The sequence below is a fragment of the Schistocerca cancellata genome, chromosome 4 (genome assembly GCF_023864275.1).
Source record: "Schistocerca cancellata isolate TAMUIC-IGC-003103 chromosome 4, iqSchCanc2.1, whole genome shotgun sequence".
Lineage (NCBI taxonomy): Eukaryota > Metazoa > Arthropoda > Insecta > Orthoptera > Acrididae > Schistocerca > Schistocerca cancellata.
Genome location: NC_064629.1, coordinates 858,945,372 through 858,971,219, shown reverse-complemented (window position 1 = coordinate 858,971,219; position 25,848 = coordinate 858,945,372). Strand labels below are relative to the sequence as shown.

The 25,848-nt window shown below is 41.3% G+C and overlaps 1 protein-coding gene across 1 annotated transcript in view; it reads right to left on the bottom strand.

The window, feature by feature from the left end:
• Positions 1 to 24,137, bottom strand: part of LOC126184989 (dual serine/threonine and tyrosine protein kinase-like) — a 295,254-nt gene extending 271,117 nt beyond the window's left edge. Inside the window, exon 1 of the mRNA XM_049927698.1 lies at positions 24,006 to 24,137. The gene's annotated coding sequence lies outside the window, so the exon portion shown is untranslated. The remainder of the gene's footprint in view (positions 1 to 24,005) is intronic.
• Between the last annotated feature and the right edge of the window lie 1,711 nt (positions 24,138 to 25,848).

Below are 25,848 nucleotides of genomic sequence, written 5' to 3'. Positions count from 1 at the left end.
CATATCACTCGTTCAGTGGTTGTCATCAACAAGGATGGGGTGATTGGTAGGTTCAAAAGGGGGGGGGGGGGGGGGGGCCAAACTGCTAGGTCATCAGTCCCTCGTTCTATGGGAGGAACCAACTTGGATATGGAAAGTACAGAGAGGCAGGAAGATTTTGATTAAAAATCGGGAGTGAGCCTTGACGACCCCACTCATACAATGTGGCAAGTATATGATCCCACAGAAGCGATCGTTGTAGTGATCACCTCAATCAGAACATCGATGTACCATGTGGGAGAGATTCAACAGTGACAACAGAGGTGAATGCTACCCAGTCTGCCTTGTTTAAGGCCCATCTGGGTAGGCGTCCATGGGCATGATGCAGGGGAAGTGACAGGAAGATGGGGAAGTGCTCACTATCACACAGGTTGTCATGTGCTCTCCAGTGGATAGATGGGAGAAGTCCTGGGCCGCAAATTAATAAATCAATGGCTGGGTAACTACCATGAGCCACACTGAAATGTGTGGTCGCCCCAGTAATTAAGAGGCAAAGGTCGAGTTGAGAAGTAAATTTTCAACATCTCTGCCACGTCCAGTAAGCATGGTGCTATCTCACAAGGGGTTATGGGCAATAAAATCTCCCAATCCATGCAGGCAATACGTTCAGGGGTACCACACCATCTGGAGGGAGATATACACTGCAGCCAGTTATTTCCTGCATCGTCCACATCCTGACAGCCACAGTTTCGAGAGGAGTTTGAAGGAGCAGAGGTTCACTACATACCGAGTTCAGGACATAAAACGCAAACTCCACCTGACACACTATTATATTCGCCATGGTTTTTTTAATATCCCCTTTAGCCACAAAGGGCAGGGGTCTGCATTGCCGGGAACCAGGTTTCCTGGAGGGCAATGCAGAAAGCAGGTCTAAAGCTTAACAGTTGCCATAGCTCAGCCAGGTGGTGGAAAAAACCGCCGCAATTCCACTGGTGGATGACGTGATCATGAGACTGGGAAGCCATGAAACGCTCAATGAGACAGTCTATGCCTCAGGGTCACCTGCTGTCACAGATTTATTTCATGAACAGGCTATATCCATTGTGTGTGAGGGTCTGGCGAGATCTAGGTCCTTAGTGGAGGCCAGAATCTTCACTTCATCCTCAGAAGCAGAGATTTTAGGTAGCGGTGGTGTGGGTGCCACCACAATTCCCTTGGTTTTGGGGTATTCTTTCTGGATTTCTCTCACTGATCCTCTGGTTTCTCTGGCTGGGAGAGTGTCACTGATTCTGTCTCCATGACGGAGGATGATCGTGAAGCCCTACGACCAGCTGCTTTTGGGCGCTGGTGGATGTCATCTTTCCCACTAGCAGTAACCTGGGAAGGGAGTGACCCTAGGGAACCCTTCCTAGCAAGGGCAGCTGAAGAAGACTTATGCTTCTCCGGCTGAGAACGGGAGACTGATGTCCCTGATGGTTGCGGGGAGGGGCCAGTGCTCCCGAGGTAGGTTGTGCGGGAGCAACAAGGAGGGAAGTGGCCCCCATCATCAAGGGGGCAGGTGTAGTCTTCCAGCTACGAGAGCCAACTATAACTTGCGGAACTGATGGGGCTACAACTGTTCTCGTAGCAGCAGCATAAGAGGTGGTCCTAGCCACTGGATGTAGGTGCTCAAATTTCCTCTTATCCATCGGCCCTGTGTCTTGTATTCCATGATTTTCCTTTCTAGCTGTAAAATCCTGCAGTCTGGTAAGCAAGGGGAATTATGCCCTCCACAGTTGACACAGGTGGGAGATGGTGCACATGGAGTATTGGGATGGGGTGGACGTCTACAATCTTGACATGTGATGCTGGAAATACAGCAGGAAGATGTACACCCGAACTTCGTGCACTTAAAGTATCACCTTGAACTTCTCAGGTAATGAGTCACCCACGAAAGCCAAGATGGAGGCACCGATGGCAACCTCATTATCCCTCAGACCCCGATGGATGTGCCGGACGAAATGAACTCCTCATCACTCTAAATTGGCACACAGCTCTTCGTTGGACTGCAAAAGAAGGTCACTGTGAAATATGATACCCTGGATCATATTTAAGCTCTTATGAGGCATGAGGGTAATGGAAACATCCCCTAGCTCGTCACAAGCGAGTAATGCCTGTGACTGGGCAGAGGATGCCATTTATATCAAGACTGACTGACAGCATTTTGGACAAGCGCTCCACCTCCCCAAACTTGTCCTCTAAATGCTCTACAAAAAACTGAGGCTTCATCATGACAAAGGAGTCCCCACTAGCTCTCTTACATACGAGGTACCGGGACGAATAAGCTTTGCTGCCATCGTTAGCCTGGCGTTCCTCCCATGGTGGGGCCAGGCAGGGGAACAATCTAGGATCATACTTCCTTGCATTGTACTGAGACTTGGAATGCTTAGAGACTGCTGGCATTTGATCAGCAGCAAGTGGTGACATTGTGCGCTTCATCGTGCATCATCCGCCTGATGCCACCCACTCCGACCAGGGGCCCTCCCCACGGGCGCCATCCAGCCACAGCAAAGGCCACCTGGCAGGATGGCCATTGCTGGGAGTCCCTATGCCCCAGGGTGACAGGCATCTACTCCTTGGCATATGTGGGGAGTTAACGGAACAGGCATCAGCACAGCGATCCCTGTATAGTCAGGAGGCTACAACCAACAGAGTACATGATGGCCCCACCACAACAGACTGGCTACCATGCTGTATATGAGGTGCAAAGAATTCCATGGTCATTGTCAGTGCAGAAAACAACACTGCATAGTGGGTGGAGAAAAATGCGTACAGGAAGGTGTCCTCACCCAAGAGATGGAGGATGAGTGGGGGGACTGCAATGCCTTAACGAGAAAGTGGGCTAAAGATCTCAATGCACAATGGACACAACGCACCATGTAAGGCACCTTTCCCCAATTGGCTTGCTCTTCAGGAAAATTTTGGAAAATGGAGGTCAAACCCAACAGGGGAACTTCACATAAAGGTCGAAAGATGAGAGACTCCTTTTAGTCACCTTTTATGACAGGCAGGAATACCTCAGGCCTATTCTAACTCCTGGTCCTGCAGGGGGGAAGGATGGGGTGTATTCATAAATAAGAGATCAGACTCAGGTTGCGAAGGGGGATGGCACCTCCAGGGGCACCGGAGAACCTTGTCCTGGGACTACTACTACTACTACTACTACTACTACTACTACCACTCCTCCTCCAGAGGTGGAGGGGGTAGAGCACAGAGGGAGTACAGGATTCTGTGAGATCAGGAACTGAAAGGGAGGGGGGGGGGGGGGGGGACGCCATCACCGGCAGATGCTGAAGGAAGGGCACTACTTCTGCAGGGGAAGGGGTGTGGCTCCCAGAAGGGAGGACGTGGGAACTGCAGGAGAGGGGGAGGGGAGATATAGACAGGGCTGGGGTAAGGAAGAGGTAGTAGGGGGAAAGCATGTAACAGAGGTAAAAGTTGAATAAAGTGACACTCAATGGAGCCTGTAGTGTTTTGGTGAGCCTCAGCGAAAGACAGGCAATCCAAGAACTTGGTCACTTGGATCTGGTGAGCGAGGAGAGTGACATTCATGACAATTGACATACACAGGCAGCGGAACAAAGGGGCTTTGGTCATGGAGCGGGTGTCCACAGTCACCACACAGAGGGTCCATCTTACAGGGGGAAGACATATGCCCAAAATGCAAGCACTGGAAGCACCTCATGGGTAGTGGGACATACAGCTTCATGTTACATCTATAACACATAACCATGACCTCCTTTGGGAGGGTACCCTCTTGAAAGCCAGAATGAAGGCACCAGTATCGGTACAGTTGTCTTTACGACCCTTCTGCACATATCTAACAAAATAAATGCCATGTTGCTCCAGATTAGCTCAGAGTTCCTCATCTGCAGGATGAGGTCCTTATGAAAAATCACTCTGTGGACCATATTCAGAGATTGGTGCGGGATGATAATACTGGGACATTGCCAAGACAATCACAAGCATGACCGAGCAGCAAAAGAAGCTTTGATAAACTGTCATCCAAAGACGGCAAGCCTGGCCCTCCTCCCATGGTGCAGCCAGGGATGGGAAGGCTGCAGGGTCATATGAAGTAGCATTCAATGATTCTTCACCACTCAAGAGAGATGGCCATTTGAGAACAGCCTGATTTTTGCACCTTGATACACTTCATGCACCAAGCATCCACCCTGATACTACCCACTCCAATCAATTGCTCTCCCCATGGGCGCCATCCAGCCACAGGAAGAGTCGCCTGGCAAGGCAGCCATTGCCAGGAGTTCTGATGCTCTAGGAAGACAAGCAACCATTCCTTGGCATACATTGGGAGGGAACAACTCGGGTGTCAGTAGTATGATCCTTGTGTTGTCAGGGGCTCAGCCAAATGGGTACATAAGAGCTCCACCACACGGACTGGCTACATGTGCTGGTGACCTAGAGGGATGGAGGGGGGACTAAGCGGGGAAGGAAGGAGGAGGAGGAGGAGGAGGAGGAGGAGGAGGAGGAGGTGATGATGATTAGTTTGCAGGGCACTCAAATGCAGGGTCACTAGTGCACATACAAAGTCCCAATTTTTACACAGCCCAATTTCTGGATACAGTCCAGTCTAACCACTGTCACGAATGGTGATGATGAAATGATGAGGACAACACAAACACCCAGTCCTCGGGCAGAGGAAATCCCGAAGACGGCCGGGAATCGAAACCGGGACCCCGGAAGGAGGGAGAGGAATCCACACCGTGGACACTAGGAAGGGAGTTCTTCCCCAAATGGCTCACACTAAAAAAAGGAAAATTTGGACATGGAGGTCAAACCTCAAGCGGGGACCTAAATGCCAAAATGGATGAAAGAGAACAGGCAAGAAGAACAAAGCTGCATGCAATATTACAGGGAACCAGGTGGATAACCAGGTCGACATTAATCTGAACACCGAGAGAGAAGAAGGAGGGGGCAGCGAGGAAGGACTCAGGATAGGGACGGAGGGGCAGAATGAAGGAAATGCAGGCAAGAAAGGAAGAATGGGCTACTAAAATAGCTTGGGGCTCCATGTGCGCCACACACAAACTCACAAAAGTACCTGGAGCCCTGTGGGGAGGGGGGGGGGGGGGTGAAAATATTGAACTGGTCCTAAATGCCCCTGTGGACAGCCTACTTTCTTCTCAACAGACTGCATTTGGTACCTTAAGGTATGATGGTCTGGCAGATCCATACATCACGCATCCACTATCAGACAGAACCTATATAAAGGTGTATAAAACTGGAGCAAAGAACCTCAGTGTCAGCTCACTGCAAAGTTAGGAGAGTAACTAAAACCTGATGTGTCATTCCCAAAGAAAGGGTACTGAATGGGACCCTTCTGCATGGGTAAAATTCTATCTATAGTTATTACAAATACAATCACACCTGAAACACTACCATGAAGCACACCACTTCTTACAGGGAATCATCAATAATGAAGGCACCTACATGCCTCCCTATGCATGAAGCTGTCTGAGGTAATAGCCTCCAAGTAATGTCATACACCTTCTCCAGGTAAAAAAATACATTTCTACCTATTAGGCGATGTCCGATTGAGGAAAACCTATTGTATAGCTTTATCTTCAGACAGATTATCTGAGATCTTTCAAAATCACAATGAAAGCAATTTATGACCCCATTTGGAATTAATGCAAGGACCAGCTAGTTGACCATCTACTGTAGAATGCTTCGTAAGTAGTTAATGTGGTAACTAACAGTGGCTTGGGGAGACTCAGTCTTTTCAGGCTTAAGAAGAGTTAAAATAGGGCAATTCTATGTCATTGAAAGAAGTTATTCCTTTTATTAAGTTACAAATGTCAAGAATTTTGTCATAATTTCCAGTGAAGTGCCGTAAAGGTTGTAATGGATTTTGTTATGATTTGGTATGTTATGAGCCAAAGAAAAGGCTGACTCCAACTCCCACATGGTGAAAGGGCAGTTGTAAACTTAATTATAGAGATAACTGAAGTCCCAACCATCACTTAGCAGCCCCATGGACGTGGCAGAAAGTTGTACTTTGCACAACAATAATGATGATTCTGACAAAATGTTCAGCTATACTCTGGGCTTTGTCTCCTTTACTGGTCAGCAGAACTTCACTCTTCATTACAGCGCAAACATGGCACCTCTAGCCTCTTCCTGAAATGGTCCCAATGGATTCGCACACATCAATTTACAAGGGTGGTTAACAGTATTCAGAAACTGTTGCCATATTATGTCCTCGGTATTTCAACATCCTGCACTCATCACTCAAAAGTCTGGCACATTCTCTCAAGTCAGCCAGTCTTTCAACTACAAAGAGCCACCTGCATGCCTCCAATTGCTGAACAGTATTTGTCACTCCACCAGACGTAAACTGTCCTCCTCTTCCTCCTTAGTACTGTATAATTGTGTGATGGATGATTCACCACCATGACTGATGTGTTGGTAATGTGATCCACCCAATCTTGAACACAAGTTGACTATAGAACCCAGTACCCTGTTTGCCTTGATGAGCACCCATCTTGATGGTTTTATATTCCACAGATATATGCACTAAATATGTTACTCCTTGCCTTTTTCTCTCCATTCAGGGAGATGGGGAATCTGTTGTGAGATCTGTTAGCTCACTCAAACTGATAACATCTGTACTGCGATCATCATTGTCGAAGAGGTGTCTGTCATACGAAATTTTACTTTTATTAAAATTTATCATCTTCCTTACTCTTGCTTCTCTGGTGAGGGGCTATTGTGTGCTATTGCTGTTGCTTTCTTTGTGAGGCAAATGTATTTTGAAAGAGCTTCAATTAATAACTCTGCCATGAAACATGAAGTTTTACAGCAATTTGCATGCACAAAAACATTGGTCTCTTTCACTGACTTCCCTGTAGCTGGTGCAAAACTTTTGCAACTGGCAGATTGTGCAAAGATATATGCTCCTCTAATGACAACACAAGATTCTGTGACTGACAGGTGTTTTTTTTTTTTTTTTTTTTTTTTTTTTTTCCCTCTTACAGAGAAACATGGACCTCTCTTCGACGTGTGATACTTTCTTGTACAATGAAAACACATTTGGTGTAAAGGGTGTGATGTGTTCTGTATACATGCTGCATTTGCTAAAGATTACTTGTTCCTTATAAGTCTGAGACAGATCAGAAAGGGCATATTACAGCTATACGTTTTATTGACTTCAAAAATTTTTGTCAAGTCTTTGAGGACTCTTCATACGTAGGAATGGATCCCTTTCTTAAATTCCCTATATGAGCCTTTTGTTTGCAATTTAATTTTTTTCCATTTACTTTCTTCGCCCAGTTCTTCTCAGCAGGGTTACAGTAGAGCCATTTCAGGCATTAAACAAAGGCAGGAATGCACAGAAAGACTGCAAAAACGATGCAGTTCTCCTTTGCTGTAACCTCTATGGATTTAAAGACTGCCATAAGAATGAGGGTATCCATTGACTTCAAGTTCTGAATATTTACAAACAGAAATCGTGTAGTTACTTGTTCAGTGTTTACATATTTGCATACAGATACTTGTTTTATTATGTGTAGAGTAGCCCAAGGCACTAACATGCACCCGGAATCTCATTTTTAGAAAAACTTATTAGTTACAAACAGGCAGGTTATTATAAAAACTAATTTTGCCCATCTGCAGGCTTCAAATTTTTTGCAGTGTAATAATTTTTCCACCAAAACCTTAATTCCATTTTGTTCTTTGGGCAAAAGTAAATAGGCTCTACAGTGCTATTATTTCATGTTTTGTGATTATTTGTATTAAGATCAATAAACCTTTAGTCACAAAAAAGTAACCAGAACAATATGTCCATAATGTATCAACAATTGATGCAGAAACATCAACAATTGATGCAGAAAATATAATACTAATACTGAAAAACAGAAACTCTGCAAGCACCAACAAAAGTCATTAAATTTGTGCATAAAATTATAGGAGACTCAATATTTATAATAATAAACCAATCTTTTAAATGTGGATGTTTCCCCAGACTTTTTAAAGTGCACAGAAAAAAATGGTGTTAGGAAAAGGGTTAAGAGAGGATATGGGAAATTATCATGCTCTCTCTCTCTCTCTCTCTCTCTCTCTCTCTCTCTCCTTCCAGTTCTGTCAAAAATATTCGAAAAAGCTGCTACTATCCAATTCGAAACTTTACTGAAAATTATGAGATTCCAAAAAATCAATTTGGCTTCCAGCTTGGAGAAAAGCTGTTGTCATCGTGGTCTTCAGTCTGAAGATTGATTTGATGCAGCTCTTCATGCTAGTCTATCCTGTCCAACCTTTATCTCCAAGTAACTACTGCAAACTACATTCATTTAAACCTGCTTACCGTATTCATCTCTTGGTTTGCTCCTACAATTTGTACCCCCCCCCCCCCCCCCCCCCACACACACACACACACACACACACACACACACACACACACACACACACTCTCTCACTCTCCCCCCTCCAGTACTAAACTGACAATTCCTTGATCTCTCATATCATCTCCTGTCAACTGATCATTTGAGGCACTGAGAACCATAAGGGTCTAAAAAGCATACCACCATTGGAACCATATGTAATCAGATATCAGAAAAACCAGTCAGGCAGCTTTCAATGAATGTTCATATACATGTTGCGGACCTACAGCACAGATGAATCTGGATCACTGTAATATCAATAGATGTCAGGAGAACAGATACTTCTACAGCCCCACAATCGATCACTGCTGTGCTTTAGACTAGAGATGGATAGTTCGCGAACGAACGGGTGTTAAGGAACGGTTCACCAAGATGAACGAAAGGACCGAGAGGAACGATCGGTTCATAGTTCACTTCGGTCGCGGCGGTCTACTTATAGTTCCCAGGAACGAGAAACGATCGGTTCATAGTTCACTTTGGTCGCGGCGGTCTACTTAAAGTTATCGGGAACGAGGAACAATCAGTTCACTAGGTAACAAAAGGGCATATCAGCTCACTTCATTATATCAATGAACAGCAGAAGACATACTTATAACAAGGCAAGTTTTTTTCGTTATTCATATATTTTTTGGTTTCATCAACTTGATTTAGCAAGTAACTTTCAATAATTTGCTTAATTTTTAGTGTAAGAAAATTCATATAAAATAATTTTCGTATATCTTTCATATACAAAACATTACATTTAGGAAGGTTCTAATTATTTTTAAGTTTGGTTGTTTCCAATTTGCATTACCTAATAGTTAGGTGGGCTGTGGGTCATTTTGGCTCAGTAGGAGAAGCGGTGCCTCTCCATTTGAAAAAACATAGATTGCCATAAAATCGTATTTACTTATTATCTCAAAAACATTTGTTCAGAAGGAGCTTTCAAGCCAAAAACTTTATTACTGCAAACTTAAGTATTATTATTATTATTGCTGCATTAACTTTAATAATGCGACATAAAAACCTAATTTTTACTAAGCGTGTGACGCATTTTATTTTATGCTTCCATAAAGTCTCTACTTCGCCTACGAACTCAGAGACAACGTGAAGTATATATAGGGTGTAAACGATTATTGTTTACAACGTAGCATAGCTCTGTAGTGGAAGTCGAAACGAAGAATTTTATACAAGACACTTGCGGTCTATTAAGTTGGGAAATAGCCACCAACAGGTTTACAAGACCACATGAGCTATAGCACATGCGCGTCGCATGAGATTTTCATGTTCTCTACTCCAGCTCTCTACACATCATCATCGATTGTTTCACAATTGTTGCTTGCATTAGCTTGTTATTTCTTCACTGCCTAATTATTACATGTTTGTCTGTTTGTTGTATCTGCTCGTAACGGGCAACACATCTTCCGTAATTGGTGAGCAGTCTGTACTTGGGGCTGGTTTTCCATGCGCCACCCTATATTATTTCCCTGCGGTCAGCCACACAACGCTACAGTTGTCTAAAGGAGAGGTTCTGCAGAATCTCGGAAATTACTTCTAAAAGTGTGTAAGAATTCTGTAATGAATAAAACCTCTATACTCCAGGGGGGAGGCAAGTGGCCCCTCTTGGTGCCCTCCATCCTTCAATCACCTACACTACTGGTTTTCAGTGTTTCACAAGAACCATATACCAAGCACAAATGAACGGTGAACGAGTAAAAATCAACGGTTCCCAAAATAGAGCGATCAGCAGTGAACTAGTTCCCAAGGATGAACGAGTTTGCCCATCTCTACTTTAGACCCTTAGGGTTCTCAGCGCCTCATTTGTTTTAGTAGAGTTACACCCCGAATTTCTTCTCTCCCCATTCTATTCAGTACCTCCTCATTAGTTATGTTATCTAGCCACCTGATCTTTATCATTCTTCTGTAGCACCATGCTTCAAAGACTTCTATAATTTTCTTGTCTGAACTGCTTACCATCCACACTCACTTCCATACAAGGTTACACTCCACGCAAATACCTTCAGAAAAGACTTCCTATCACTTCAATCAATATTTGATAAATTTTTCTTCTTCAGAAACGCTTTTCTTGCTATTGCCAATCTACAGTTTCTATCTTCCCTACCTTAGCTATCATCAGTTATTTTATTATTTTTACCGGCCAAAACACAAAACTCACGTACTACGGTACTTTTAGTGTCTCATTTCCCAACCTAACTACCTCAGCATTGCCTGATATAATTCGAATACACTCCATTAACCCTGTTTTGCTGTTGTTGATGTTAATTTTCTATTCTCCTTTCAAGACACTGTCTATTTCATTCAACTGCTTTATAAATCCTTTGCTCTCCCTGAGAAATTTACAATGTCGTCGGAAAACCTCTCCCTCGACTTTAATCCAGTCTCTGAATTTTTACTTGGTTTCCTTTACTGCCTGTTCAATGTACAGACTGAATTACATCAAGGGTAGTTTACAACTGTGACTCACTCCCTTCCCAATCACTCCATCCCTTTCATGGCCTTATTTTAGACTTTTAATTGCAATCTGGTTTCTTCACAAGTTGTACATAACATTTATCTCAATGTATTGCATCCCTACCACCTTCAGAAGTTTAAAGACCATACTCCAATCAACATTGCCAAATGCATTCTCTAAGTCTACAAATGCTATAAACATAGGCTTGCCTTTCTTTAACCTCTATACTAAGCTATGCCTTCGGCCCGGTACTGCTTGGCATTTTCCTTTACTTCTATGTTATGAGATGAATAAATCAGTTCACAGTGTGACTGCTGTATGATGCTTAATTACTCACACTGTGCAGTTTACTGCTTGTTTTAGCAAAAGGGACAAAATATATATTTTGTTATAAGTCATAGCATCAGTAACGCATTGTGCATTCCTACCTTTCTCTGCTACCCACACAATTCCTCTCTCAGGTTGTCCTCCACAATTCACCCCATTCTTCTGCACACAATGAATTAGTATTTTGAAACCATGAGATATTAAATGTATGGTTCAGTAATTTTCACACATCTCAGCACCTACCTTCTTCAGTAGTGTGATTATAACATTAATCTTTAAATCTGACTGTAATTCACCCTGGTCTAGTTTAGTTTTATTGATGACATCTTTATAATCTGGACCCAAGGCCAGGACACATCATTCTCATTCCTTCACAACCTTAACACCTTCTCTCCCATCCATTTCATCTGGTCCTCCTCTGCCCATTGGGCCACCTTCCTAGATGTTGATCTCCTCCTCTCAGATGGCTCCATCCGCACCTCAGTCTACATCAACTCCACCAATCACCAACAGTACTTTGACGGTTGCCACCCCTTCCATACCAAAAAATGCCTCCCATACAGACTGGCCACCCATGATAGGATGCATCTGCAGTGATGGGAACTCCCTCACCCTGTATGCTGAGGGCCTCACAAATGCCTTCAGCAGACAACCAATACCCTCCAGCCCTAATTCACAAACAGATCTCCCATGCCACATCCTCACACACACCTGATCCTCACAGCCATCCCAAGAACCAGCCACAATAGAGCACCCCCTTGTCACCAAATACCACTGCGGACTGAAACAACTGAACCACATCCTTTGTCATGGATTTGATTATGTATCACCATGCCCTGAAATGAGGGACATCCTACCCCAGATACTTCCACCCCCCCTCTCCCCAAAGTGGTGTTCTACCACCCTCCCAACCCCCACAACATTCTAGTCCATCGCTATGCCACTCCCACCCCCAATCCCCTGCCATAGGGATCATACCCCTGTGGAAGACCCGGATGCAAGACTTGCCCAATACACTCACCCAGAACCACCTACTCCAGTCCCGTCACAGGCTCATCCTACCCCATCAGAGGCCAGGCCACCTGTGAAAGCAGCCATGTTATATACCAGCTCTGCTGCAACCACTGCATAGCATTTTACATTGTTATGACAACCAACCACCTATCATCTACAGTGAATGGTCACCACCAAACTGTTGCCAAGAAGAAGGTGGACCACCCAGTGGCACAACATGCAGCAGAGCATAACATGCAAGATTTCAATGGCTGCTTCACAACCCGTGCCATCTGGATCCTCCTCAACACCAGCAACTTTTCTGAGCTGCACAGATGGGAACTATCCTTACAGCACATCCTCCACTCCTGTAACCTTCCTGGACTAAACCTACTAACTCACTGCCTCCTCACCTCCCACACCCCCACCCAATAGAGTGCACTCCCATACCCCAGAAACCCTACCTAATTTGTGTCCCCACATCAGCTATTTGTGTGCTGTTATCTCACACCCTAGTCTATGAAATCACATGCCCAACCATCTGGCACCTGCCCCCTCTACCTGCACCCCTAGCTAGCCAACAGACAGCTCTAAACTCTCCCACGAGCCACTAGATGCTTCCCCTCAACCCCCTCACTGCCTCCCACCTCTCTCCCGAGATTTGTCTGTTTGCCTTGTTGTTCCCCATCTGCATTCAATATTTGCTTTCTTACAGCTCCCCATCAACCTCATATTGTAATTCTATAGCCCATTTTACACAGTTGTTGCCTAATGCTCTCAACAACTTCTTTTCGTTTCAACACATCTCTGTGCCTCTTTTTACTTTTCTGCCCTTCCATAGCTTCTTCAGCTTTAAGCTACATTTCGTAACTAATAAATTACAATCAGATACAGATCTATATCTGGAATTGTTTTGTAGTTTCATACCTGGTTTCTAATTCTGCCTCTTACCATTATATAAGAATAACCAAGTCTCTTGCACATACAATTTTTTTTTTTTTTCATAGTTCTTGAACCAAGTGTCACCAATGATCAAACTGTGTTCTTGCAAAATGCAATCAGATGGCTTCCCCTTTCATTCCTTTACCGCAGTCCTTCTCCTATTTTTCCTTCTCTTCCTTTTTTTACTGTCCAAATCCAGTCTCCCACCACAATTTTCACCTCCTTTAATGAACCGGATCATTTCTCTTAACTCATCACACAGTTTTTCAATCTCTTCAGTATCTGCAGAACCAGTAGGTGGAGGCCCATGACTTTGTGTACCTTGATTATGGCAATTTTTACACAATAATGATAATAGTTGCTCATTCAGGTTCCTATTTTCTTTTCCATTATTAATTTTTTTCGTCTCATCAGTATTCTGAACAGTTTGATACACACCATGAATTCCTCTCCTGTGACAACCTCTTCAGCTCAGAGTAGCACTCGCACCCAACTTCCTCAATTATTTGTTGGATATGTTCCAATATCTGCCTTCCCCTACAGTATTTACTTGTTACTGCTCTCTTGAGTACCGTGGAAGTTATTCTCCGATATGTTAACACCTCTCCTCTCATCCTGTCAGTTTCTCTCATCAATATTACTTCTTAGTTAGTTATTTAGTTTCATATTCCATGGATCATTTTACACAATAAATCATATTGATTTGGACTGAATAATTTTACATTCACATCACAAACTAACTCGTACACATGGCTACATGTTAAACTTTTTTTCCCAATATACAGACGAGAGTTAGTAATTGTTAACCACCAACTTTAACACATTACAATAATAGAAACTGTTCTACAGAATAGAAGGAGTTGAAAGGAGAAACTTTTTCAGTTTGTTCCCAAATTTTACGTTGCTGTCTGTCAAACATTTCATATCACTGAGTAAGTGATCAAAAATTTTTGTTGTAGCATTGTGCACCTCTTTTTGTGCTAGAGACAACATTAATGCGGAATAGTGAATGTCATTTTTCCTTCTGGTATTGTAATTATGTACATCATTATTGCTTTTAAATTGTAGTGGATTATTTACAACAAATTTCATGAAGGAATACATATACTGTGAAGCTGTAATCAAAATGCCCAACTGCTGAAACACACGTCAACAAGACAAACGTGGACAAGCACCACATATTATTCTAACATTTCTGAGAGACAAAGACTTTCTTAAAGATGAGGTGCCCTAGAACATTATTCCATATGACATTGTTGGATGAAAATATGCAAAATATGTCCACTTATTGATTTGTCTCTCCCAAAGATTTGCAATGACTAAATGCAAATATGGCTTAGCTAAAATGTTTAGGGAGTTCCAAAATGTGCTTTTTCCAATTTAAATTCTCATTGATATGAACACCTAAGAATTTTGAAGTTTCCACCTCACCAAATGTTACACTTGTCATTGGTGTAGTACCCCTACACATTCAGAACTGAACATGTTTGAGTCTTTTTAAAATTGAAACAATTTGCGGAAAACCGTCAATTATACTTTTGAAAACATTAGTCACTATCTCTTCTATTTCTGTATGCATGCTTGGCAATCCAATACTAGTGTCATCTCCAAAAAGAACTAATTGTGCCTGTTATACAGGTGTTCGGAAATTCCCATTACAAACTTCTAGGACTTGTAGAGTGGAGTGAGTACATACCACTTTGAATAGAAAGCCATGTCCAGAATTGTACCATTTCCATTCTACAATAGTTTCAATTCAAATCTGAAACATGTCCATCTCTGCTGAGGGAAAGAGAAAAGTACCAGAATTTCTTGTCTGGTATGCAATTGGGTAGACAGGATGACATATACTACATCTGATGGTTACCTGATATCACTTAATGTCTGCCTTGTTGTGAGATCTATTCAATGCCTGTGCATCTCTGATACAGTAAACATGGTTTGGCACATTTTCAAAATACACAGACACACTCCTTGTGTACGACGAAGCTCAAGATAACGGAAGAGCCGCTAGTCGGCTGTATCACAAATGCTTTCTGCAATGCAGCACACCATCATACAAACTTTTTGCCCAAGTTATGCAGCACCTCCAAGAAACATGTACCTTCACTGTGAGGATGCAGGACTGTGGTGCTCCATAGCAACATCGCACACCTGATTTTGACAAAGAAGTACTGCATTGCGCTGAAGAGATCCCCCTAACAAGTACTCAAACAAAGTCGTGTGCAATGGGTGTTAGTCACAGTATCATCTGGGACATTCTGTGTGCACAATGATTACATCCGTACCACTTACAAAAGGTACTCTCAATGGGTCCAGCCTATTTTCCAAACACATTGCCTACTGCACCTCTGCATTGACACAGACCTGTTTCCACATTGAGTTCTGTTCACAGGTGAGTGTAAGTTCATTAGGGACTGTGTTTTGAATTCACAAAACAGCCATGTAAGGACAGACAAAAACTCTCATGCCACACATCACAGCACCAGTTTGGCATTAACAGGTGGGCAAGTATTCTCAGTGGTCATGTGACTGGGCCATAACTCCTTCCACTCAAGCTAGCTCGTCCTGCACAGTTTATCTTCCTAGAAAACAAGAAACCTGTGCCATCATGAAATGCTGTTTCAGCATGATGGTGCACCCCCTTCACTCCTCACATGCAGTTCACGGGCATCTCGGCAGACAATATGGTGTAAGACGGATAGGCTGGCCACCACAATCATTATATTTAACTCCTCTGGGTCGTATTCAAAGCTTAATTTATGAGACTCCTGAGGGGAGAGAGGAAGATCTGCTGGCACGAGTTCCAGCCGCTGCACAAGAAAATGAAGAGGTATCAGGTGGGATGAAGAGAGTATACCAGAGAATGCTTCTTAGGTACACTGTCTGTAGCAATGCTGGTGGACATTACATCGAGCTGCTGTTGTAATGCATAAGTAGTGTTCTGTATGTACATAATGTTGGATTCTTTTTTGTTTTGGAATTATGTAAACACATAGTGTTTAAATGTTAATACAAACAAATGTGCTTAAGTGACTGTGGTTTGCGTACTGTAAGACCTTCGGTACACACACCATCAGATCATTTGACTTGTCACTCTAACGAAGTAGGCGAGTGTCAGCAATATGTCTCGTGGTCTTATCATGGCATGTTTATCTTCTGCTGTTAGGTCAGGCAATAGAAATGCCACTTGCACGCTTAGAGTAGCAGATTGACGGTGACCAACTTTAAACAGAACTTGATTAATTTTCACACACATTTATTATCATCATCATCATCATCATCATCATCATCATCATTTAAGACTGATTATGCCTTTCAGCGTTCAGTCTGGAGCATAGCCCCCCTTATACAGTTCCTCCATGATCCCCTATTCAGTGCTAACTTTGGTGCCTCTTCTGATGTTAAACCTATTACTTCAAAATCATTTTTAACCGAATCCAGGTACCTTCTCCTCGGTCTGCCCCGACTCCTCCTACCCTCTACTGCTGAATCCATGAGTCTCTTGGGTAACCTTGTTTCTCCCATGCGTGTAACATGACCCCACCATCTAAGCCTGTTCGCCCTGACTGCTGCATCTATAGAGTTCATTCCCAGTTTTTCTTTGATTTCTTCATTGTGGACACCCTCCTGCCATTGTTCCCATCTACTAGTACCTGCAATCATCCTAGCTACTTTCATATCCGTAACCTCAACCTTGTTGATAAGGTAGCCTGAATCCACCCAGCTTTCGCTCCCATACAACAAAGTTGGTCGAAAGATTGAACGGTGCACAAATAACTTAGTCTTGGTACTGACTTCCTTCTTGCAGAAGAGAGTAGATCGTAGCTGAGCACTCACTGCATTAGCTTTGCTACACCTTCCTTCCAGTTCTTTCACTATGTTGCCATCCTGTGAGAATATGCATCCTAAGTACTTGAAACCGTCCACCTGTTCTAACTTTGTTCCTCCTATTTGGCACTCCATCCGTTTATATTTCTTTCCCACTGACATTACTTTCGTTTTGGAGATGCTAATCTTCATACCATAGTCCTTAAATTTCTGATCTAGCTCTGAAATATTACTTTGCAAGCTTTCAATCGAATCTGCCATCACAACTAAGTCATCCGCATATGCAAGACTGCTTATTTTGTGTTCACATATCTTAATCTCACCCCGCCAGTCTATTGTTTTCAACATATGATCCATAAATAATATGAACAACAGTGGAGACAGGTTGCAGCCTTGTCTTACCCCTGAAAGTACTCTGAACCATGAACTCAATTTACCGTCAACTCTAACTGCTGCCTGACTATCCATGTAAAGACCTTTAATTGCTTGCAAAAGTTTGCCTCCTATTCCATAATCTTGTAGAACAGACAATAACTTCCTCCTAGGAACCCGGTCATATGCCTTTTCTAGATCTATAAAGCATAGATACAATTCCCTGTTCCACTCATAACACTTCTCCATTATTTGCCGTAAGCTAAAGATCTGGTCCTGACAACCTCTAAGAGGCCTAAACCCACACTGATTTTCATCCAATTGGTCCTCAACTAATACTCGCACTTTCCTTTCAACAATACCTGAGAAGATTTTACCCACAACGCTGATTAAAAAGATACCTCTGTAGTTGTTACAATCTTTTCTGTTTCCATGTTTAAAGATTGGTGTGATTACTGCTTTTGTCCAGTCTGATGGAACCTGTCCCGACTCCCAGGCCATTTCAATTATCCTGTGTAGCCATTTAAGACCTGACATTCCACTGTATTTGATGAGTTCCGACTTAATTTCATCCACCCCAGCCGCTTTATTGCACTGCAATCTATTGACCATTTATTCCACTTCCTCAAATGTGATCCTATTCCCATCATCATTCCTATCCCATTCTACCTCGAAATCTGAAACATTACTGATCGCATTTTCACCTACATTGAGCAACTCTTCAAAATATTCCCTCCATCTGCCCAAGGCATCCACAGGATTCACCAGCAGTTTTCCTGACCTGTCCAAAATACTTGTCATTTCCTTCTTACCTCCCTTTTGGAGACTGCTAATTACACTCCAGAATGGTTTTCCAGCAGCTTGACCCATAGTCTCCAACCTGGTTCCAAAGTCTTCCCACGATTTCTTCTTGGATGCTGCAATTATCTGTTTGGCTTTGTTTCTTTCTTCAACATAACTTTCGCTGTCTACCTGGGTTCTGGTATGTAGCCATTTTTGATACGCCTTCTTTATTATTTATTAAAATAATAAAAAATATAGACATTATGTAACTTGATTCTGGATGCTGTTTACAATTGACAATGTGAAGTTCCTTTGGTCTTGGTACGTTAATCTTATTCTCACATGTCTCTGATACTTGACAAAGTGTCTATACATTTATCTTCATGGCTATGTACAGGAATATGATAATCTTATGAGGCGCAGACTGAAACTTGACAACAGACTAATGCAGACTGGTACAGACAGGTGCAGATAAATGCAGACTGACTAATCGAAGGTCTGTACACTCGTTATAATACCTTGCGCTTTCAGGTATTGCTGCGCGAGTGTGATCCGCGAGGAGAATAGGTTCTACGTTAGCCGCAATCTCATTGGCTGCATTACATATTAATACGCAGATTGGCGGAAGCAGAATTTGGTCCGTCTCTAAGACAGTACCTAGTAACTGTACTGCGTCATGCCCAGCTCAGTTCCTCAACCAGAAGTGAATAAGTTAAACACCTGGGTTTAAACTGTCATGGAATGGAAATCAGTCCTAGAAGTCTGTAATGGGAATTTCTGAACACCCTGTATATTTGACATGAGATGGTTTACACATATAAGGAACAATAGTGTATCCAAGACTGCTTGGGGAACCCCACACATGATTTCTCCCTAATCAGAGTAACAGCCCAGGACTATATTGGCTGAACTATTAAGTACAACTTTATGCATTCTTTTGGTTAAATAGAACATTATCCATTGTTGGGTATACCCTCAATCCCATACAACTTTAGAAGAAGACTGTAATTCAGGCAGGCAAATGCCTTAGGTATGTTACAGAAAATACCACCCAGTGCTATTTTATTTTTAGTAATTGTAAAATTAGGTGAGTAAACATGTAAATGGTATCCTCATTAGAGCAATTCTTCTGAACACCAAACTGTGATTTGCTGTAGATATTATTGTCATTCAGGTGAGATACTTGGAAAATGATGTCAGCAGTGAAACAGCTCTGCAGTTATTCACATCTCTGCTATTACCTTTCTTAAAAGAGATTTGACAATGGTATGTTTCAGTCTCTCTGGAAAAATTCCATGAGTTTTTGATTTATTACATATTTCAGATAAGACCAGGCTTATTACAAGGAAACAAATCTTTTGGACTATTGCAAAAATTATCAAAACCAGATGAGCTATTATTTTCACCAATTCTGAGGAGAACCACCTCATTTTTTATCTGTCCACCTAATTTTCAACATCCTTCTGTAGCACCACATCTCAAATGCTTTGATTCTCTCCTTTTCTGGTTTTCCCTCAGTCTGTGATTCACTTCCAAACACAAATGTGATTAAAATGTACATCTAGAAGATACCTTCCTCAAATTAAGATCTACATTTGATATCAATGGCCATCTTTTGGTCAGGAATGCCCTCTGCCAGTTCTAGCTTGATTTTTCATTCGTTTTCACCTTCACTGATGATAGCAATCCCATCAGCAAATCTTAACATTGATACCATTTTATCCTGAACTTCAATCCCACTCTTGAACCTTTCTTTTATTTCCATCATTGTTTCTTTGATGTACAGATTGAACAGGAGGAGTGACAATCTGCAGCGCTATCTTGTAGCCTTCCAAACCTGAGCATTTTGTTCTTGGTCTTCTAGTATTCTTTTTCTCTCTTGGTTCTTGTACATATTGTACATTATACATCTTTCTTTATAGCTTACACCTATTTTCCTTAGAGTTTCAAACATCTTGCACCATTTTACACTGTTGAATTTCTTTTTCTAGGTCAAAAAATCCTATGAATTGTTGTAATAGTTCTTAATTCTTGTTTCTATTATTAACTGCAATGTCACAACTGCCGCCTTGGTGCCTTTACCTTTTCTAAAGCCAAACTGATCAACAGATCCCCAGTTTCCTTTTCTATTCTTGTGTGTGTTATTCTTATCAGGAACTTTGATGCTTGAGCTATTTGGTTGATTGATTGATAGTTCATGCTCTCATCTTCCCTTGCTAACTTCTAGTTTTGGGTAGATGATATTTCTCCAGCTGTCATATGGTATGTCTCCAGTTTCATAGATTCCAAAATATAATTTGAATAGTCAATTTCAGCAATTCCAAAGGACTGTTGTTAATGATTACTGCCTTATTTGGTCACAAGTCTTTCAAACCTCTCTTAAACTATGACTCTAATACTGGATCCACAATGTCTTACCTCTTCTTCTAGCAATTCTCCAAACAGTTCCTCCTGCAACTTAATGGTTGTGTACTGTGGCCTGTATAGCCATGAACATTAGCTGGACAACAATGTCAGTATCATTCTAAAAGTCTCTGGTCAACATCAGTCAAAAATCAGTTTTCTTGATTGTCATTTTTCGTTCACTAGCCATAGAAACAAATCTTCATATTTACGTCAGTCCTAAGTGACATATTGCTGTGTTCCTGGCTTTTCCTGATCATTTTTGTACTGCCTTCTTTCACTGATTAGTTTAAGCATTTCTTCTGTTACCCATGGTTCCTTTGCAGTTACCTTCCTTGCAGCTATTTTTGTCTGACTTCTGTGACTTCTCTTTTTAGAGATGTCCATTCCTCTTCAACTGAACTGCCTATTGTCATATTCATTATCACAATATCTACAGCCTAAGAGAACTTCAAATGCACCTCATCACTCCTCAGAACTTCCATATCCCACTTCTTTCCACATCATTCTCCTTATGATTCTTTTATACTTAGATCTACTCTTCTTCATTACTGAACTGTGAGCCAAATCTGTATCCGCTCCTTGGTATGCCTTACAATCCACTATCTGATTTCAGAATCACTATATGACCATGATGTAATCCCACTGGAGATACAGGAAGCCATATCTAAAGGCCTTTTCCAAGCAAACTTCCTCCTCTTGTGCTGCTAATCCTTCATTACACCTATTTGATTTTATGTTGATAATCCTGCATTCACCTGACTAAAAATCATGATTTCATAACATGAAATTTCATCAATTCCTACAATAACTTCAACCTACTCATTTCATTTTCCCAGCTATCTAACCTACTTACACAGTTATGGGATCTAAAATTCCACACTATGACCAATAGACTGCTATATTTTTTCTGAGGACAATATCATCATCCTCAGTAATGCCACATCAATATCCAAATGGGGGACCATTTTACCTCATACTGTTTTAGCCACAAGGGTACAATCACCATTGGAAAAAAGTAGAAATATTACAGTTTAATGGCCTTTTGATGACAAGGTCATTAGAGGCCCAGCACAAGCTTGAATTGGGGAAGACACACAGTTGTACCACTGCATAAGAACCATGCCTGAATCTACCTTATAGGAATACAGAAATCGCAGAAAACCTAAATTGGGATGGCTGGACAGAGATCTGAAGCACCAGCCTCCTGATTACGAGTCCAATGCCTCACCTCCACACTCTCACACAGTGACATCATTAAACCAGAGATGCATGTTGTTGGGAAAGATAATTGCTTAAGTTTCTCCTTTCTCTTGGCACTGACACACAACCAGCATAGCTTGCATTAAACTGTTCACACTTAACATTTGCATATCTTCAAACAAAGTCCCTAAGCATTAAGTTACTGCAAGTCAAACAAGCTGGTGGTTTATTAGCCATTATTATACAATATTTGATATTGCTGATTGAATATTCACCACAAGAATTGAATTTATGTTAGTAGGAACAGTTTAAGCTGCTACATAAGCTCTGAAGGTTTATTGACAGCATATTTAATTTGAGGAGAATACTGAATACAAATTTTTATTCCTGGGTCTGATATGGGTAAAATGATGTACTTTTCATTGCTAATGTAGAGTTGAAACTGTGCAAAGAAGGTGAAGAGTATAAAAGCATACAAAGTGTCTACTGGACACTTTTCTCAGATAATACACCCACAACTTGATTAATGATGAAAAATATTGCCATGTCATTTCAGCAGCCTTCACAAATGCTTAACAGAATGGTTATTAATACAACATTATCTGGAAAGTGGTGACATATTTTGTAAGTATTATTTTGTCAACATCACTGAGTTTTTCAAACTAGAATATAGTGCTGATGGCAAGTTGAATCTAAAATATTACAATACTTGTGACATTCTTAAAACTTCTATTACCCAAAAATGTGAAAGAAATATTACAGGCTTCAGTGTTTCATACATAAGCCTCATTTCCTGTCCCTTATAATTGACACCTAAGCTACAATAGAAACCCAAAATGTTCAGAAATAACACTCCTTAAACAGTAATTCTTATAAAGTTTAAATTTGAAATGGAAATGCAACTAAACTTGTTCATTCTGGATTCATCTTGGGTTCTTCTAATATCACAAGATGTATCAAGTAGGGCAAAAACTTATAATTTGTGATCTAGTTAACAAATGTAGAATGAAATATGTTCATGATACCATATAAACTCTGCTTCATGAGAATATAATGCTACACACTTGTGAGTTTCTAAAGAGCAATGCAGCCGCACAATTTTAGGAACCATATTAGAGGTCTTTTTAATTATCAACAGTGTAAGATATGAGAAAAAAAACGTAAAAAATTTTACAATTTCAGGAGAGTAATGGAAAAAGAAACACAGGACAACTTTTTGTGAAAACTCATCACAAATATTCGATAGTCTTACATTCGTTTCTTGAAGAGCTGGTACTTAAAAAGTAACAACAAAAGTGTGTAAACTGGTAATGTGTCTTCTGGAAACTCAATGTACGTAAACAAATTATAATACTGGGTGGGCGAACGTGATGAACAAATGCGGAAGACAAACACTGTTTGTTTCTCTGGGAGTGAAAACATATGAAATGGATACTAAAACCATAATAACGTTAGGTCAAACGACGCGTTACTCATTTGATAAATAGTGTTTATAATCTATACAAACAGTGACAGTGTACTGCGTAATTGCAACTCACTAATACTAGAGTTAAAATTCGTTATGCCACGAACATACCGCGACAGTTTCTCATAAAATAGACAATTTTAGTGAAACTGCACAAGGCAGTCTGGAAGAAGAGCATACACATCAGCGTAAGAATGTACAGCGAGTATACCAGTACGTATACAAGAAATTTTACTACGGAGGAAGTGTCAACGCACGAAATTTGAAGTACATGCACGAAAATTAAGACGGTCTTTCAATGCGTTGTATATTAATATAATACGTCGTAACTTTTTGTAGATGTCCATAAACGAATTGGAGTCAAATTATTATCACTAAATTTACATTTCTCTTCCATCATTAGTGCATTTTATCTTTTTGTCTGCACAGTAATAACTACAGGCAACATACATCTGGTGTTTGGCTTGTGTGCCCTAGACTTACGCACTTTAGTACACACTCTGGTATCCAGTTCCTGATCAAACTGTTTAAACGAACTATAAACAAACTAAAACCAAACAAATTACCCTCATCTTCAATAGGGATAAATTTTGCGGAAATTTGAGTATACCGCATGCCTGGCACATTCTACTGATAATTAAATTTTATACATTTACTGCAGTCTCAGATGGTGCGAATTATTAGAACCGACAGTCTGAATCGTTGATAACCGGGTAAATTAGTCACTTCAATCAATTTGTCAACAATTAAAATGTCTCAGTATATTAAACTGAGGTATCACAATGACTTTGTATGCTATTAATGTATTACAACAGCAAACCTGAGGCTTCACAAAACAGCGGGACGTAACGATGCAATGCCAATATATAACCAGCCACACTCAAAAATTTAATGCCACAAAAACTCATCCCTCCCCACTAGCTTCTGTACACCAAATGTTACAAAACAAAACACAACACTGGTGCAAAGAACTTTAGCTGTCAGTGACAGCTGTCACTCACACAATTATTCTATTTTCTCTCTGAAAACGGCAAATGAAACCTCGGACGAATGATGCAAGGTTCCCTATTTTCACCATATTATTCAAATTAATTTTTGAGGAGACATTCCAAAAGTAGCCACTCCAGCAGCAACAAATACGGAAAATATTCCTCCCAGACACTTAAGACCAGTTCACACCGGCCGACACTTCACGTCACGCCAAAACAATCCACAATGCTTATCAAATAGGATTATTCATTCAGGTCGTCAACAGACATGGCGTATGCACACGTTCTATATTTATTGACATTAGTCCCCAGATGGCAGTTATAAAGGCTCGTTTACGCTGGGGCAACATCTTGTAACATTGTGGCATGCTACGGAAATGTGGCGTGCGTCGTCTTGTAGTATGCTACAAAAGACAACATCTTGAGGCCTATGTTGCATGCGGCAGGTTAATTTATATAAAAGCAACAGAATTTGTGCCACACTGAGTCGGTCTTGCAGGAAAATGGGTGGTAAAGTGATTATGGCGGCTGCTTACTTGGTCATCGCACATGCAGCTAACAATGGAAATGAAAATTAACGGAAAAGGAAACGATGGTGGAAGAGATGAATATTTATAGAAGTCCCACGAACGAGTATACCAGGAGATCTAGCAGCAGAAGATGGTGGATTATTTTGTAATTTTACGAGAATGCCCAGTGAAGACTTCAGTTTTTTACTACAGTTAATTACACCTCATATTGTAAAGAAAGATACCAATTGCTAAGACAGTATTTCACCAAGAATTTGACTGGCCATCGCATTACGATTTTCAGCCACTGGGGATTATTACAAGCCACTAATGTACTTATTCAAAGTATCATTGTCCCTCATAGTGCCAGAAGTATGTGAAGCTATTTCATCCGTGTTGAAGAATTACATAAAGGTAAGTACACAACATTCAATACTGATTTTATGTAAATAATTTTTTATTTTCATTTTTAAGTAAGCAAATAATTGGTGCAAAGTATTTCACTTTTTTTTAAATCTCGAAGATTGATGGAGCTCTTCTGAAGTACCTGGTACTTCAAAGAATTCTTCACTCTCACCAGTGTCATTGTCAACGTACACAATTTCGCAGTTAGCTTCTGGAGAGCTTATTTCTGCACTGTTTTCCGGTACGACAACCGGTAATGATGTGATGCTGGGAGTTTGCTTCTCATACTCACCCCCCCCCCCCCCCCCAAGTTGCTTATTTCCAATGTTGTGGTTCACATAAGTTTGTGTTGTCTGGGAAAATTTTCTCATTTCATTGGCGATGAACGCTCCATACACACTCCATTCATCTCTGTTGTTAACAGCTTTTTAAATCTGGTAAGCTTCCTCAACTCGAGAATCTCTCTCCAATTCCTGAGGTGTTTTTTTCTTTTTTTGGGGGTGGGGGGGTGGGGGGTTAGTAATTCTATTTCTCTGCGTTTCTCATGAGATGTAGTTGGTGTTTGATGCAGACTGCCTTCAGAAGGCTGACTTGCATCATCATCTTTGGTCTCTGTGTCATCATTCTGAAGTAGAGAAAGTAATGATAATGTTTTACTTTTCAGATTCCAAAGGATACTGAAGAACAGAAGAATATTGACAGAAATTTCGAAGTGAAGTGGAACTTCCTTCACTGTGTGGGTGCCATAGATGGCAAACAT